We start from the raw sequence: 15,151 nt of genomic DNA on the forward strand, positions 1-15,151 counted from the left end.
TTATGATTTCCTTACTACTATCTAGTGTGGTCAGGCCTTTTAAAAACACCTTTGAATGCAGCCAGGGTTTTCTGCATAGGGAACCTCGGCAGCGTCTCAGACCATACTAAACTCCCAGGTTGGGAATCACCAGGCCAAACCGTGGTTGAGTAATTTGGGAGCTCAGGTTGTTACGTGAACCGGTCCGTGCCAGCTTAAGATTCGGTGCAATCGTACCTGTGATTCTTCATTAACCTGTAGCACTCTTAGCAACAGTTTATTGAATGCATGGATGCACATAAACTAACAGTATCGGCTGGATTCACCCAACAGGTTGATGCACAGGCTAGCCAATCACGGCTTGGCCTAGTAAATTGTGGCTCCGTCCATTTTGGGTGTTGCGTAAGTAAGGTGAGTCGGGTTTTGGTTTACTGCAGGGGTCCCCAAACTTGGCAACTTTAAGACTTGCGGACTTCAACTCCCAGAATTGTCCAGCCAGCTGAAGTTGAAGTCCAAAAGTCTTAAGTTGTCAAGTTTGGAGACCTCTGGTTTAATGTGTTGAGTTGATCCAGCTCTGGTGGTCCGCAAACTAATAGTGTATATGGTTTAGCACGCTGGAAATATCCAAATGGTTGCGGGTATATTGTTACAGAATACAGGTTAAAGCGGTTTTGCCTTAATGCAAACTGGGAATTGGGTCACCCAGTACAAAGAACACAGGAGATATTCTTCACGGTAGGAATCCATAGATAATTAAATACTTGCACTCTTCTTGGGAGCGATTTGCAATAATGGGAAGAAAAAGAAACATTTCTGTAATAGTTTAGAGTCTATTGCTCTTACAACCACTCAGTGAAATATATGAAATTTCTGCCCTACAAATGGCGTAGGAAAGGCAGCGGCATAAACCCTTTTTGAGTTTTCATGTGCTTAGAGAGGGCCGTAAAGCACCCTGAAGCGGTATATAAGTTTAAGAGGGCTATGGCTATTCTCACTTTAGGCTAAAGTTTTTTTTTTCTTCCCCTGTGAACTCAGCCTTGCGGTCTGCAAGCCAGAGTTTATGGATTAGTGACATGCACAAGACTGCAATGGCCCATTGGCCAAATCGGGGCTGAAACAAGCCTCTGTGTAGCCCACGGTGTGAATCCAAATGACAGATGGGGAAGTAAGGGATCTGGAAGTAATCAACTCATTCTTTGGGGCTTAGCATCAGGCTTCCCCCAATCAAACTTTTTAAAGAAAAGCTGGGTGGGTGGAAAAGTTGATATTGTTTGAATCGGCCCGTTCCCTGCCCAAACTGGCATCCAGAACCAAGCGTCAGAAGCTGGGACTTGGGATTTTCGACAGCCAAGTTGCTTATTGCTCCTTCTTTACTCCAGGAAGTAGCTCTGGGCTTTAGAAAAGGAGCTGGCGGGAAAGTGAAAATGAATTAAAACCAAAAAAAAAAAACGGGTACCTGTCCATTAGGGGCCCTCAATCCATCCTTCCCTGCTTTGAACTCGTTTGAAGGGAAAGCCTCCCTTGATGGGACCGTCGGAAGGGAGCCCAACTTGGATACTAGTCCCATCCAGGCCAGCTGGACAGCTTAGGATCTCTTGCCCCCCAGCCCTTCCTCACTCCTTCCTCCTCCTCCTCCCCATCGTCTGTTACCGTTCATCCCTGGACGGGCCAGGGTCATTTAAACGGTCCTCCCCAACCCTCACCCACCGTTCCCACCCACCCACCCCATCCCCAATACCCAATAAAGTATCGCTGGAAGAAGAAGCCCAGATCGCCGCGTTTAGAGCATCGCAGCCCGGGCGCGATGCAAAACGCAACACCCCTCCCTCCCCTTTTTCTCGCTTCTTTTCTTCTCTCCCTTCTTCTCTCGGTTTTTAGGGCCGGTTGGCAGAAGGCAAAGGAGGCCGAGAAAGTCGCTCTCTCTCTCTCTCTCTTCCGAGTCGCCCGTTAGGAAGTCAACGGCGCGATCGGGAGAGGGGGGTTGATCCGGCGAAGCCAAGAAGGAACCGGGCGATCTCCCCGCACCCACCCAAGCTTAAGCCCCCCACGCCCCCACGGCGATCTCGCGCCAACAGCAGCAGCAGCAGCAGCCTCGGAGCGGCCGGGGCGGGCGAGGTAGTTGAAGGGGAGACCGCCGGTTGGAAAAGCCCCGGAGAGCATCGCGGCGCGGGGAGGAGCGGAGCAACGGGCAAACGCAGCAGGGGGAAGAAAGGTGGAAGGCGGCGGCGGTTGTCCGTCCCTCCAGCCCCGGTCTTAGACGGCCTGCCAAGCCGAGAGATCCGAGGGCCAAAGGGGAGGGAGGGGGGCAAGACGCTGGAGCCGGGTGGCGGGGTGGGTTGGGGGGCGAGGAGGAGGAGGGTCTCAGCCCGGCCGAGGGGAGGGCCTTGGGCAGCAGCGGCGACGACGGGCCCAGGGGAGGGAAGCCGGACTCGAGAGCAGCGGCCGAGACGGCCCACAAGGGGGGCCGGGCTGAGCAAGGGCGGCGCGCCGCGGCGTGCTGGGGGCGCTTGGCTTCTGCTCTGCCGCCGCCGCCGCTGCTGCTGCGAGTGGCAGCAGGCCGGGCCGGCGATCGGGGCCTTCGAAGCGGGAGCAACTTCTACGGGGCGCGGACGGGCGTCGGGAGGGACGAGGCGAGGCGGCGGAAACGGCCGGCCGGCGAGGGGGGGGAGCGCGAAAAGAGAGAGAGAGGCGATCGTCCGGCCGAACGGTGTGGGGCGCCTCCCTCCGGCGGCATCTCCCCCCCCCCCGCCAGCCCTCCCGAGAGGAGCCGAGGGAGCGACGGAAGGAGGTAAGCAGGCCAGCGCTTTCCCTCCACCCCGGGGAGAGCCGGCGGGGGCCGAGCCGGCTGGAAAAGGGCAAAGGCGTTGGGAGGCAGCCAGGCTCGGGCGCCACCGCCGCCGCCGCGCTGCGCCACTGGATCCGAGGGTGCGCCCAGGCAACGCAGGTGCGGACAGCCCCAAACCCCGCGCAGCAGCGGCAGCTGCTCCGGCCGGGCCTGGAGGGCGGCATCGAGGGCGGGAGGAAGGAGAGAGAGAGAGCAGGGGAAAGGAGGCGACCTCGGGCCGCGCCAGGTAACGCCGATCGCGGGGAGTGCGGTGGTGGGAGGGGGGAAGCTCCGGCCCCGCCGACTTGGGCTTGGGCTGCTGCTGCTGCTGCCGCCGCCCCTCCGTCGGGGTGCAGCGGGCTCCCCTCTCCGCGCGGGGCTTAGCCACCGGGCGCTAGCCGGACCCCGCGCCGTCCCGTGGGCGAGGGAGAGAGCGGGAGGGCGGGCGCGCCCCCGGCCCCTCGCCCCCTCCCCGTCTTTGGACCCCGATATGCAACCTTCCCTCAGCCGCCCACCCCCACCCAAAAAATGCATGCTCCGTCCAATCCCCCGGGCCCTTCTTCCCCTCTCCCGCTGCCTCCGCTCGGGTCCCGTGACCTTCTCGGGGGGCGCAGTTGAGAAGAAGCGGGCGCCCCGCTTTGGGATGGGGGCGCCCCCAACTCACGCACCCATGCGAGTTTTGAGCCCTGCGTGGGAACTGAGAACCCCCTCCCGTTTTCCCTCCTTCCCGCCCGGGGCAGCGGGCGAGGGGGGTCGCAGGGAGCCCTGTGAGCGTCACGGCTGCCCCCAGCGTTGATCCCTCGACCCACCCCTTCTTATCTCTCTCCCTCCCCTCGGGTGGAGGAGGGACCCGCCCTGGCCCGGCCCCTCCCCTCCCCGGGCAGGGCGCAAAGCCCCTCCCTCTCTCTCTCTCCCCTTCTTTCCCTCTCTGGACTCGGCTGGCTCAGAATAACCCCCCAACACCCTTCCCCTTCCCATACGGGCAGGGCCCTGCCGCGGTGCAGCCTGGGAGCGGTAGTCCGCAGGGCAGGGCCGGGCGCGGTGTGGGCGTGGGGGCCGCCGGGCGGCCGGACTACACTTCCCGGCAGGCCCTGCAGCGGCGGCAGCGGCAGCAGCAGCAGGACGACTCGGCAGCCGCCGTGCCTGGCTTCGCCTCGTCCTCCTCGCACTCTCCGGCTGCCGCCGCCGCGGAGCGAAGAAGAAGAAAAAGAAGAAGAAGGGGAGCCGGCCCAGCCCCGCCGTCCGGCCCTTCCGCTCGGCTGGGGCTGCCTTCCCCCCACCGCCTCAAGACGCCGCTGGTCCCTCGGAGGGGGCCCGCCCCGGGAGCAGGTGCGTCTCCGCCGCTTCCCTTCCTCAGGCCCGCCGCGCTCGCTCGCTCGCCTGCCTGCCTGCCTGCCTTCCCCCTTCGTCGCCATCGGGGAGGGAGAGAGGAGGGGGGCCGCGGCGTGTGAGTGAGGTTTCCATGGAAACAGGGAGCGGGCCTTGGACCGCGGCCCTTTCCTCGCGCGCGACCCCCGCCTCGCCTCCTTCAGGCGCCCCCCGCCCCGTCTTCCTCGCCCGCCCGGGTAAGGTCCCGTCCAAGAGCGACGGGGCTGGCGGCGGCGGCGGCAGCAGCAGCGCCCCGCGGCTCTTCCGCGGCCACTCTCTGCCCCCCCACCCCCGTATGGGTATGGGTGGGGGCCGTAGAGATCCCCTCGGAGGAGCCCCTTCCGTCTAGCAGGAAGCAGAGATCCACTTCCTCGACGGCCCGTCCAGCGCGGGGAGGGGGCAGGGGAGAGGGAGAGAGGAAGCTGCTCCGCCCGGACGCGCCCTGCCCTCCCCTCCCCGTCTCCCCTCCGACGGGGCGGGCGCAGCGTCGATCCGGGAAGAAGAAGAAGCCACCTCGATCTCTTCCTTCTGCACCCCCAAAAAGCAAGCAAGCAACCACCACTGTCTCTTCGCTGCCGCCTCCGGGGAGGAAAAGGGCTTTTGCACGTCGAGGGGGAGGGGAGACCCATAGCAGTATCTCCCCACCCCACCCCGGGTCTCCCAATTCCCCGTTTGGCTGGGGAGGGGTAGGAAGCGCCATCGGAGCCCCCTCCGACCCTTCTCGCTCCCCCATCCCCGTGTCCCGTCCCGTCGCGTCCCCCACCCAAAAGGAGAGGAAGGAGCCGTCGAAGCGAGCCCGGGACCCTTCGCTTTCGCTTCTCCCGAGACTTGCGGCTCGGGGCGGGCCGAGGCTCCCTGGGCTGGCCTCCCTCCGGCATCTGCGCCGGCTTTTCCCTCCAGCCCGGCCCCTATAAAAACAAGAGACAAGGGCGATGCCCGCGACGGCCCCGAGGGAACGGGCAGCCTGGCGAGTGGGTGGGTGGGTGGGTGGCGTGGAAGCCGGGGCGGAGCGCGCGGGCGGCCGGCCGAGAGGGAGAGAGAGAAAGCCAGCCAGCTCCCGGGGCTTGGAGGTCTGGGTGCGCGGCCGGAGGCGGAGCCCAATCCGCCCCGGAGGCGATGCCGCGGAGCTCGGGCGCGCACAGCAGACCCCGATCGCTAAGCGGGGCCGAGCCAGGAGAAAGGAAGCAAGCTCCGGGGACGGCCGTTTGAACAAGGCGAAGCGGGCCGGGCAAACTTGGGGCTGGCCCCGGGGTTGGCCGGGTGGTTGTGTCCCGGGGGCGCCTCGGCGGAAGCTTGTAAACCTCGCCGGCTGCTGCTGCTGCTTTTGCGGAGAAAGAGAGCGAGAGCGAGAGGTCGGGGGGAGCCGAGGCCTGCCGGGGCTTGAAAAGGAAGCGCAGGGTAAGAGGAGGAGGTGGAGGAGAAAGCGGCGATCGGGGAGGGATTGCGCGGCGGCGCAAAGGGGACGGGCGACTCCGCGAGTTGCAAGGAGCCCCGTGCCTGGCAGGCCGGCCGCCGCAGAGGTCGGCTGCTTGCGGCAGGCTGGAGCCAGAGGTCCTTCCCTGGCAGGTAGGCATTTCCCTGCCTGCCCAAAGGCCAGGGGAATGGCCTTGTTTACTTGGCCCGCCTGCCTGGAGAACCACAGCCTGACAGCAGAGAAAGAGAGAGGGGAACCTCCTCTACCTGCCCCAACAGGTGACCCATCCACATCGGTGATCCCTGCAGGCATCCTGGCTTTTCCGGCACAAACTCCGCCTAACAGAGAAGCCAGGAAGAGAAAACTGAGTTGGGGGCAGATTTTATTGCTCTCCAGTTCTTTCCAAAAGGTCTGGGAGAGGCTCCCTTCCTCTCTCTCTCCCCCCACCCACCCCAACCCTCCTTCGCCTTCTTCACTGCCTGTGTTTTTCAAAAGCATCATGCTAATTTGCAGCTGCCACAGGTTTCCACAATCAGGTTCCTCCACTGGTGAGGCAGGCTGAAGAGCAAAAAAGGGAAACTCGCCTGTGCCCCTTTGCTGAGAGAGAGAGAGGAAAAAAATGAGAGAGGGGAGAGAGCAAGAGAAGGGAGAGAGAGAGAGAGAGGGAGGGAGGGAGGGGGAGAGAGAGGGAGAGAGAGGGGAGGGAGGGAGGGAAGGAGAAGCCTTGTTTTGGAAAGGGGCCCGAAAGTTTGTGTGGGGCAGCTGCAGGAGGGGAGGAACGGAAACACCCGCTACTGCGTTTCCTTGGAGTAGGAAGCACCGCGTTGGACCGAGCTGGTGTGCCAGCGCAAAAGATCCGCTGTTGCTGTTGCCGTGTACATAATTGTTCGTCTTGTTAGTAGGGAAGGATGGGCTGAGCTGGGCCATTCTACCGCGAGAGGCCTGCGGCTGTTAGGCATGTCTTCCACGATGACATCGTCCGTCGTCCTCCGTTGTGCTACCCCGAATCGGTTGCTTTCCGAAAGAGAAGTTGGCGACTTCCAAACCTTGGAAACTGCCTTTTTTTGCGGGGGGGGGAGATGGCAGCCTTTCTCGGCTTCTTTAAATGTAAAGAGCCACCGGTGCCCTTTCCCCGCTCCTCCCCGGGTGACGGCTATGCCTTGGCTCAAATTAAGCTCCAAGCACACGCCTTTGTGAATCAGTAGAGGAAGTCCCAGCAGGGACATAGGGCTGCAATTGTCTCTCTGCCTTTTCGCATATCCCTAAAAGTTTTGGGAGCCTGGCACTGGGGGGGGGGGCGGCTATACGGGTGTTTTCTTTCCAGAGGGTGGGGAGAAATAGGGGGATCCTCTCCTCCTTCAAATATATCCTCCGCCACATGCGCAATTTCAAAGTCTGGTTTTATATGCAGCCTGTCTCTGCTTAAAGGAATTGTAAAGGAGGCATGAACTTCGCTTTAAGTGACAGAGCTGAAAACTCGCTGAAAGGAGCATCGGTCTCTCTAGCTTTTGACTGGGGTTCAAACTGAGGTGTCAATATCAGATTTTGGGGGCAGCCTCTGAAATTGTCGGCCACGGAAGTATTCCCAGCGGAATCTTTTCCGTCCTCCTTTTAATTTTAACATGCTTCAATCGGATTTATTTACTGGCTGGGTTTCTGGGCTGCCCAGTTCCAGAATGGTTTGGGGGCAGCCTCAGAAAATCTTTTTTAAAAAAACAACAACCTTTAAAGGAGTACAGGTAGCCCTCAACTTACAACCGTTCATTGAGTGACCGTTCAAAGTGACAATGGTACTTTAAAAAGTGACGCATGGCCGTTTTTCACAGCTACGACCCTTGGAACCTCCCCATGTTTCACTTGATCAACGTTCAGACGTTCGGCCACTGATTCGTATTTATGACGGATGCAGTGTCCTGGGGTCATGTGAGCCTCCTTTTGCGACCTTTTGCCAAGCGCAGTCAACCATGTAACTAACTTAACAACACACTCGCTTAACAAACATTGCATTGAACACCGGAAATTTGGGCCTCCATTCAAGTTGTAAGTTGAGGACTGTATTTTATTTTATTTTTAAAAAAACACTCTTTAAAGAAACAAACAGCTGTCTAGACGCATAGAGTGGCTACCAAAGCCTCGTTTTCGTGCATTCAAAGAAAGACTGTTGGATAGCTGGCACTGTGTGGTAGGAAAAGGGGAGAAAATTCTGAATTGGAATAACAGAGTTGGAAGGGACCTTGGAGGTCTTCTAGTCCAGCCCCCTGCTTAGACAGGAAACCTTATACCATTTCATCTTGTGAAAAACTTCTAGTGTTGGAGCGTTCACAATCTCTGGAAGCAAGTAGTTCCACTGATTAATTGCTCTCACTGTCAGGAAATCTGTCCTTAGTTCTAAGTTGCTTCTCTCCTTGATTAGAAGCATATTATATATACATATACATACATACACACACACACACACAATATCATCAGTGCTAATGGAGTAGTCTGTCTGTAGAGGTTGTGGGTTCTCTATCTCAGAAGTTCTTAAGAAACTGGGCAGCCACCTCTTTAGGACAGAATAACAGAAATGGAAAGGACCTTGGAGGTCTTCTAGTCCAACCCCCTGCTTAGGCAGGAAATCCTACTCCACTTCAGACAAATGGCTGTCCAACATCTTAAAAACTTCCAGTGTTGGAGCATTTACAACTTCTGGAGGCAAGTTGTTCCCCTGGTTATTTGTTCTAACAGTCAGGAAATCTCTCCTTAGTTCTAAGTTGCTTCTCTCCTTGATCAGTTTCCACCCATTGCTTCTTGTCTTGCCCTCAGGTGCTTTGGAGAATAGCTTGACTCCCTCTTCTTTGGGGCAGCCCCTGAGAGATTGGAACACTGCTATCACGTCTCCCCTAGCCCTTCTTTTCATCAAACTAGACATACCCGGTTTCTGCAACCATTCTCTGTATGTTTTAGCCTCCAGACCCCTAATTCCTTTTGTTGCTCTTCTCTGCACACTTTTATTCTTCTATTCCTTTCGTTAGCTAAGTTGCCGTTGTGGGGTGCGCATCCACACTGGCACCCAAAGTGACCTTCCTTTTCGAGACAGCCCTAACAGGTCATCCTACGTGAACTAAACCATCATTTCGGTTGAAACCCATCCAGTATAGGGAGTTTTTGACACGCGATCACAATGGAACCCCTGAAGTTTGGTGGCTGAATCAGACAAGCTGTTAAAGCGAACGTTTTCCCCATCTTACAACCTTCCTTGTCACCGTTCTTAAGTGAATCGCCACACGTTGTTAAAGTTAGCAAAGGTTTAAAAAAAGAAAAGAAGAGTAAATCCCATGTCCCAAGGGAACCTTGCGCCCATCCTAAACGCAAGTTGTCCAAACGGCCACATTTCGACCACGTGACCATGGGGGAATGCAGCGACGGTTGTAAGTATGAAAAACATCCATGAGTTGGGGTTTTTTCCCCCCCAGCTGCGTTGTGACTTTTGAACAGTCACAAAATGAACTGTTGTAAGATGAGGACTGCTTGGTTACAAGAGCTCATTGGATGGCCGTTCAAAATTGCATCGCAACCGGGGGGGAAAGCGACGTTTCACACGTAACTCCCCGTGATCGTGCGACCAAAATGCAGGCGCTTTGTCAACGGGTTTGCACTTAACGACCGTCGCTGTGTCCCAAGGTCGTGTGATTTTTTTCCCCCCGTTTTGCGACCTTCTGACACGCAACGTCCACGACTCTGGGGTTACCAACTTCTCAACAATTCCCTTTAACAACGGTGGCAAGAAGGGTCGTAAAATGGGGTGGGGGGCAAGGCTCACTTAACAAATGTCTCACTTAGCAACAGAATTTCTGGGCTCGCTTACGGTCGTAAGTCAAAGGCTTACCTGTATTGCGTCTTGTTTGTGTCTCGTCTGTTCTTCCTTTCTTCCCTCGTTTTCCCCCTGCCCTTATTGAGGCAAGACCCCCCTTAACTTCTGAAGGAAAATTAAGGGGTATTTCTTCACGCACACAATGCCACTTTTGTGTGGAATCCAGGGTCCAGAAGGCTCAGGCGACATATGCCAGGCCTCCCTCCATCGAAATTTGTCTGGATCTCTTCGATAACGAAGAATCCACATCAGAGTATGTAAAAAGTCCCTAGGGCCAACCCCCTCCTCCTCCTCGTCTCCAAAATTTGGACCATCCGTTGGTCTTGGAACAGGATCTGTATTCATTGTTCTTGCAGATATATCTCCTTTGACTATTAAGTCCGAGAAAACTCCCTAAGTCTTGTCCCAAAGGTGCTTTTTCAAAAGAGGCAACTGGACTTTTTCTGGTTTTTCTTTTGAAGACGTTTCGCTTCTCATCCAAGAAGCTTCTTCAGCTCTGACTGGATGGTGGGGAATGGAAGGATTTATATTCCTTGCAAACAGCTGGTCATTTGCATCCTTTTAGAGGGTCGTTGAGGCCACTTGGAGGTTTATCTGTGTCCCCGGGGTCACCTGAGTAGGGCAATTTTTGTAGTCTGCAATTTTCCCCCCCACTCTGGAAATCCATTCCTACTCCCACACCGTTCGAAGGGTTTCCATCCCAAATTGAATAGCTAAAAGTCTGTAGAGATTCCCAGTCATTCACGTCATGGTTGTCCCAAATCAGGAACCAGGAGCACTAACTCGGGTGACCCTGAGGACACAGATAAACCGCCAAGTGGCCTCAAGGACCCTCCCAAAGGATGCAAATGACCAGCTGCCTGCAAGGAATATCAATCCTTCCATTCCCCACCATCCAGTCAGAGCCGAAGAAGCTTCCTGGATGAGAAGCAAAACGCCTTCAAAGGAAGAAAACCAGAAAGTCCAATTTCTTCTTGAAAAAGCACCTTTGGGCAACCAAGACCTGGGTGACTGAGAATCTCCATAGATGTCCATAAGTAGTCCTGTCCCTTGGTAGATGTGTATGCATTGTTTGTTTTGTTGTGTGTGTATATATATCCAACTGTAAAGTGTGTGTGTGTGTGTGTGTGTGTGTGTGTGTATCTATATCTATATATCTAATCTATCTAATCTATCTATCTATCTATCTATCTATCTATCTATCTATCTATCTACCTACCTATCTATCTATCTATCTATCCATCCATCCATCCATCCATCCATCCATCCATCCATCCATCCATCTATCCATCTATCTGTTTATTTCAATATCCAGTTTTCACTAAACATCTCACATATTTGTGTGATAGGGTTAAACACAGCAGGAATATCTTGATGTTTGAGACTCCTTTTAAGATGTAGGCTAAACGGAACTCAGAACTTGGAAGTCTAGCCACGAAAGTTGTGTTAGAAGATTGTGAGCTTTCTTGCCTTGAATTATGCCTTCAGAAGCTTATTTAAGGCTAAGGATTTGTTCGTGTTGATCCTATGCCGCCTTGGCTTTGGGGCAGGAGCATGAAATTGTCCCGTTTCATCTCTCTGGGCTGGTTAGAAAGATGGCCAACATGTTTTTTTTTGGGGGGATTGCGCAGAGATGCCAAGCCCAGATTCCCAGTTGTGGGTCAGAACTCTTACAAATCCTGCAAGGCTTAGGTGAGCCCACTGAGTTCTGGCTAGTTCTTGGCAATCCCGGGAAGTAGCCTTGGTGGGATTTTTGCCTCTCAGTTGATTATTTCGCTTCAGAGGTGTGGACTGGCAGCTCACACCGTTGCGTTTCTCTTGAGGAAATGCTTGTTTTTAAGTGCGTCTTGCTCTTCTGTCAACACTTGGGCCAGCGGTGCCGGACTGCAGAACTGAACTTGGTTGCTGAGCTGGGCAAAATTGGGGTGGGGGGATGCGCTGGGCTGTTTGCAGTGCCGTCTGGAATGTGGCTGTAGGAGTGGCTCTATTTAGCAACACCTGGCATGGTAAAGTATAGGGGTGTGTATATATATATGTATGGGCTATATGGGCCTTGACTGATCCGACAGGAGGATCTAACTTACCAAGGAGTTGGAAGATCAAAGGTGAAGACCCTCTCCCCTCGCCCTTCAGACTTTGCTTTCGGACTTTGGAGGGAGCAGCTGAAATTGGTATAAAGTGGAGAAGGTTTCTCCACGTGTTTGGCTTTGAAAAATCTATATACTTCCATTTCTGTCTGCACCTTTCCCAGCCTTTAGGGAAGAGGAGGGGGGAGGTTCGGCATAATTGCTTTGCTCGGCAGCCGAGCTATCTCAACCTCCCATTCACTAGCCTCAGATAAGCCCATGTGGGGCTGTTGCTTTTCAGCTGGGACTCTGGCAGCCCTGCCACCTAAGTCAAACCCGTGGCCAGCCTGCTCCAGAGCACTGGTGCTTACTCCCTCAACCCAAACTCCAGGAATTTCTTTCCCTCCCGTCCCTTCCCACCTGGTGTGTTGGGAAGGTGCCGGTTTGAAGCCTAAATAGCATTTGCCAACCCCTTGAAAGAATTTTGAACGGGAGCTTTGCTAAGTCCTGAAGGTGTGTAGTCATTGCTGTCCTTCCACAAGTGCCTTGCCTTGTTTTTATTTGTTGGTTTGTTTACCCTGTTTTAAACCTCGCCTGTTCGTTCAGCCGACATGATCCCTCCTGGCGATGCTTGTAGGAAAGGCTTCCGCAGGACGAACCGAATTGTGGTTTTGGGAGTTTGTACAATAGACAGGCTGGGTTTCATCTGTCTGGCCTGGCTAAAATTGGGTGGCTTAGGCTAGCTTGTGGTTGGTTCCCTGTGTCCTGTCAGTCTCTAGGCTCTGAGTCATGCCTAGGTGTTCCTCCACCTGCCTCTCCGGATTACCTACTTTGAGTCCCTTTTTTTCCTCCCCATCACTTCTTTGCGAGCGGTTTGCACCAGGGACGTAGCTTGGGTGATGGGCTTCCAGGTAATCTTAGTCCAGGGGTCTTCAAACTTGACAGCTTTTAAGACTTTGTGGACTTCAACTCCCAGAATTCCTCCTCCAGTCATGTTAGCTCAGGAATTCTGGGAGTTGAAGTCCACAAGTATTAAACTTGCCAAGTTTGAAGACACTTGGATGAGAGAGAGGGAGAGAGAGAGGGAGGATAGATAGATAGATAGATAGATAGATAGATAGATAGATAGATAGATAGATAGATAGATAGATAGATAGATAGATAGATAGATAGATAGATAGATAGATAGATGGAGATGGAGATGGAGATGGAGATGGAGATGGAGATGGAGATAGATACTGTAGATCAGGGGTCTTCAAACTTGACAGCTTTTAAGACTTGTGGACTTCAACTCCCAGAATTCCTCCTCCAGTCATATTAGCTCAGGGATTCTGGGAGTTGAAGTCCACAAGTATTAAACTTGCCAAGTTTGAAGACACTTGGATGAGAGAGAGGGAGAGAGAGAGAGATTAGATAGATAGATAGATAGATAGATAGATAGATAGATAGATAGATAGATAGATAGATAGATAGATAGATAGATAGATATGGAGATAGATAGATATGGAGATCGATACTGTAGATCAGGGGTTTTCAAACTTGACAGCTTTTAAGACTTGTGGACTTCAACTCCCAGAATTCCTCCTCCAGTCATGTTAGCTCAGGAATTCTGGGAGTTGAAGTCCACAAGTCTTAAAAGCTGTCAAGTTTGAAGACCCTTGTCTTAGTAGAATGGTACTGCCAGCTTACTGTCTCTGAGTCTAGACCAAAGCGGGCAAGGAGAACCCTGGGAAGCTCACCTGATGAGGGATGAGTTAGAGTCAGCCTGATCTGGGAACCTCTGAAAGATTTTAAGAAATGGACATAGACAGCTAGCAACAATCCGGTGTATAATCCCGAAATATACAGACTAACGGAGTTGAAAAGGACCTTGGAGTTCTTCTGGTCCAACTCGTACTCAACTAGGAAATGATATACCATTCTGGACAAGTAGCAGTCTACTTTTTTTGTTCTTAAAATACTCACAATTTCTGGAGGAGGAAAGCCATTCCACTGATTGTTCTCATCGACCAGAAATTTCTCCTTAATTCCAGGTTGGTTAATGATCTTGCCCCCATTACTTCTGGTCCTGTTCTCCGGGTGCTTTGGAGAACAGATCGACCTCCCCTCTCCTCTGCGACAGCCCCTCCAATATTGCAAGGCTGCCATTATGTCACCCCCTAGCTCTTCCCTTCCCTTCCCTTCCCTTCTCTTCCCTTCCTTCCTTCTGCAATAAGAGAACTTCTGCTTCGGTGGCAGTCTTCTGCATCCTCAAATGAATCCGCCTGAAATCTCTCCAGCCTCCCTCTAACAAGAGAGGTGCCAATTCAAGTGGATTCCTTGCAAAAAGCTCTGCTTCGTTCCTCTGTGTGTGTGTGTGTGTGCGTGAGAGAGAGAGAGAGATGTTGCAAAACAATCAAGGAGTTGGTTCATCCCCCCCGGCTCCCCAAGGGGTCTCCATCTCCTCTTTCCTAGGTCCAAAACCCTTGAGCATCTCTTCCCTTCTCAGCCCCTTCTCTGTTTTTCGTGCGGGCACCCTCCATTGCCTTTCTCCCTGAAAGGATCAAGGCAAGGGACATCTGGCTGCCCTGACCTCTTGCTCAGCCATGTGACCGACCCCAGGGAAAGAGGAGGAGCCACAGGCGGTGGGCATTCCCCGGAGGAGGAGGAGGGTCTCGCTGCTCTCTCCTGGGTTATGGAGGAGAGCCCCTCTCACGCTGGCCTGTCTTCACAGTGGCCTTGGACCTCTGGAAAGTCCTTTGGGGGAAGCCTCTGGGCTTGGCACCTCCCTGTTCCTGATGCCCCCTTCCCAGGAAACTCCACACCCCACCCCTGTCTTCTTAAAAAACATGCCCTTGCGATGCCATAGCTTTGTGTGCATGCATGGCTGCATGTGCATTATTCCCTCTCGCCATGGCCCGCCTCCTTTTCAGAGGTTTCGATTCTGCTCAACTTGGGAGGGTTCCTCTTCCCCTCCTGTTCCCCTCTCCTTCTTCTCCTCTCCTTCTCCTCCTCCTCTCCTTCTCCTCTCCTTCCTCCTCCTCTGCTTCCTCCTCTCCTTCTCCTCTCCTTCTCCTCTTCTACCCTCCTCCTCTGCTTCCTCCTCTCCTTCTCTTCTTCCTCCTCCTCTCCTTCTCCTCTTCTACTTCTTCTCCTCCGCTTCCTCCTCTCCTTTTCTCTCCTCCTTCTTCTCTCCTCCTCCTTCTCCTCTTCTCCTCCTCCTACTCTCCTTCTCCTTCTCTTCCTTCTCCTCTTCTCCTCCTCTACTTCTTCTCCTTCTCTTCCTCCTCCTCTGCTTCCTCCTCTCCTTCTCTTCTTCCTCCTCCTCTCCTTCTCCTCTTCTACTCCTCCTCCTCTGCCTCCTCTCCTCCTCCTTCTCCTCCTCTCCTTTTCCTTCTCCTCCTCTCCTTCTCCTTCTCTTCCTCCTTCTCCTCTTCTCCTCCTCTACTTCTTCTCCTTCTCTCCTTCTCCTCTTCTTCCTCCTCCTCTGCTTCCTCCTCTCCTTTTCTTCTTCCTCCTCCTCCTCTGCTTCCTCCTCTCCTTCTCCTCTTCTTCCTCCTCCTCTCCTTCTCCTCTTCTACTTCTCCTCCTCCGCTTCCTCCTCTCCTTTTTCTCTCCTCCTTCTTCTCTCCTTCTCCTCCTCTCCTTCTCTTCCTCTCCTTTTCCTT

The 15,151-nt window shown here is 54.1% G+C and overlaps 1 protein-coding gene across 1 annotated transcript in view; it reads left to right on the forward strand.

Moving 5' to 3' along the window:
• BCORL1 (BCL6 corepressor like 1) overlaps positions 1-15,151 on the forward strand; it is a 63,723-nt gene that overhangs the window by 16,732 nt on the left and 31,840 nt on the right.

This window comes from Notechis scutatus, chromosome 10 (genome assembly GCF_049901735.1).
Source record: "Notechis scutatus isolate UNSWTSFEM ecotype Mainland chromosome 10, rNotScu1.2, whole genome shotgun sequence".
Classification (NCBI taxonomy): Eukaryota; Metazoa; Chordata; class Lepidosauria; order Squamata; family Elapidae; genus Notechis; species Notechis scutatus.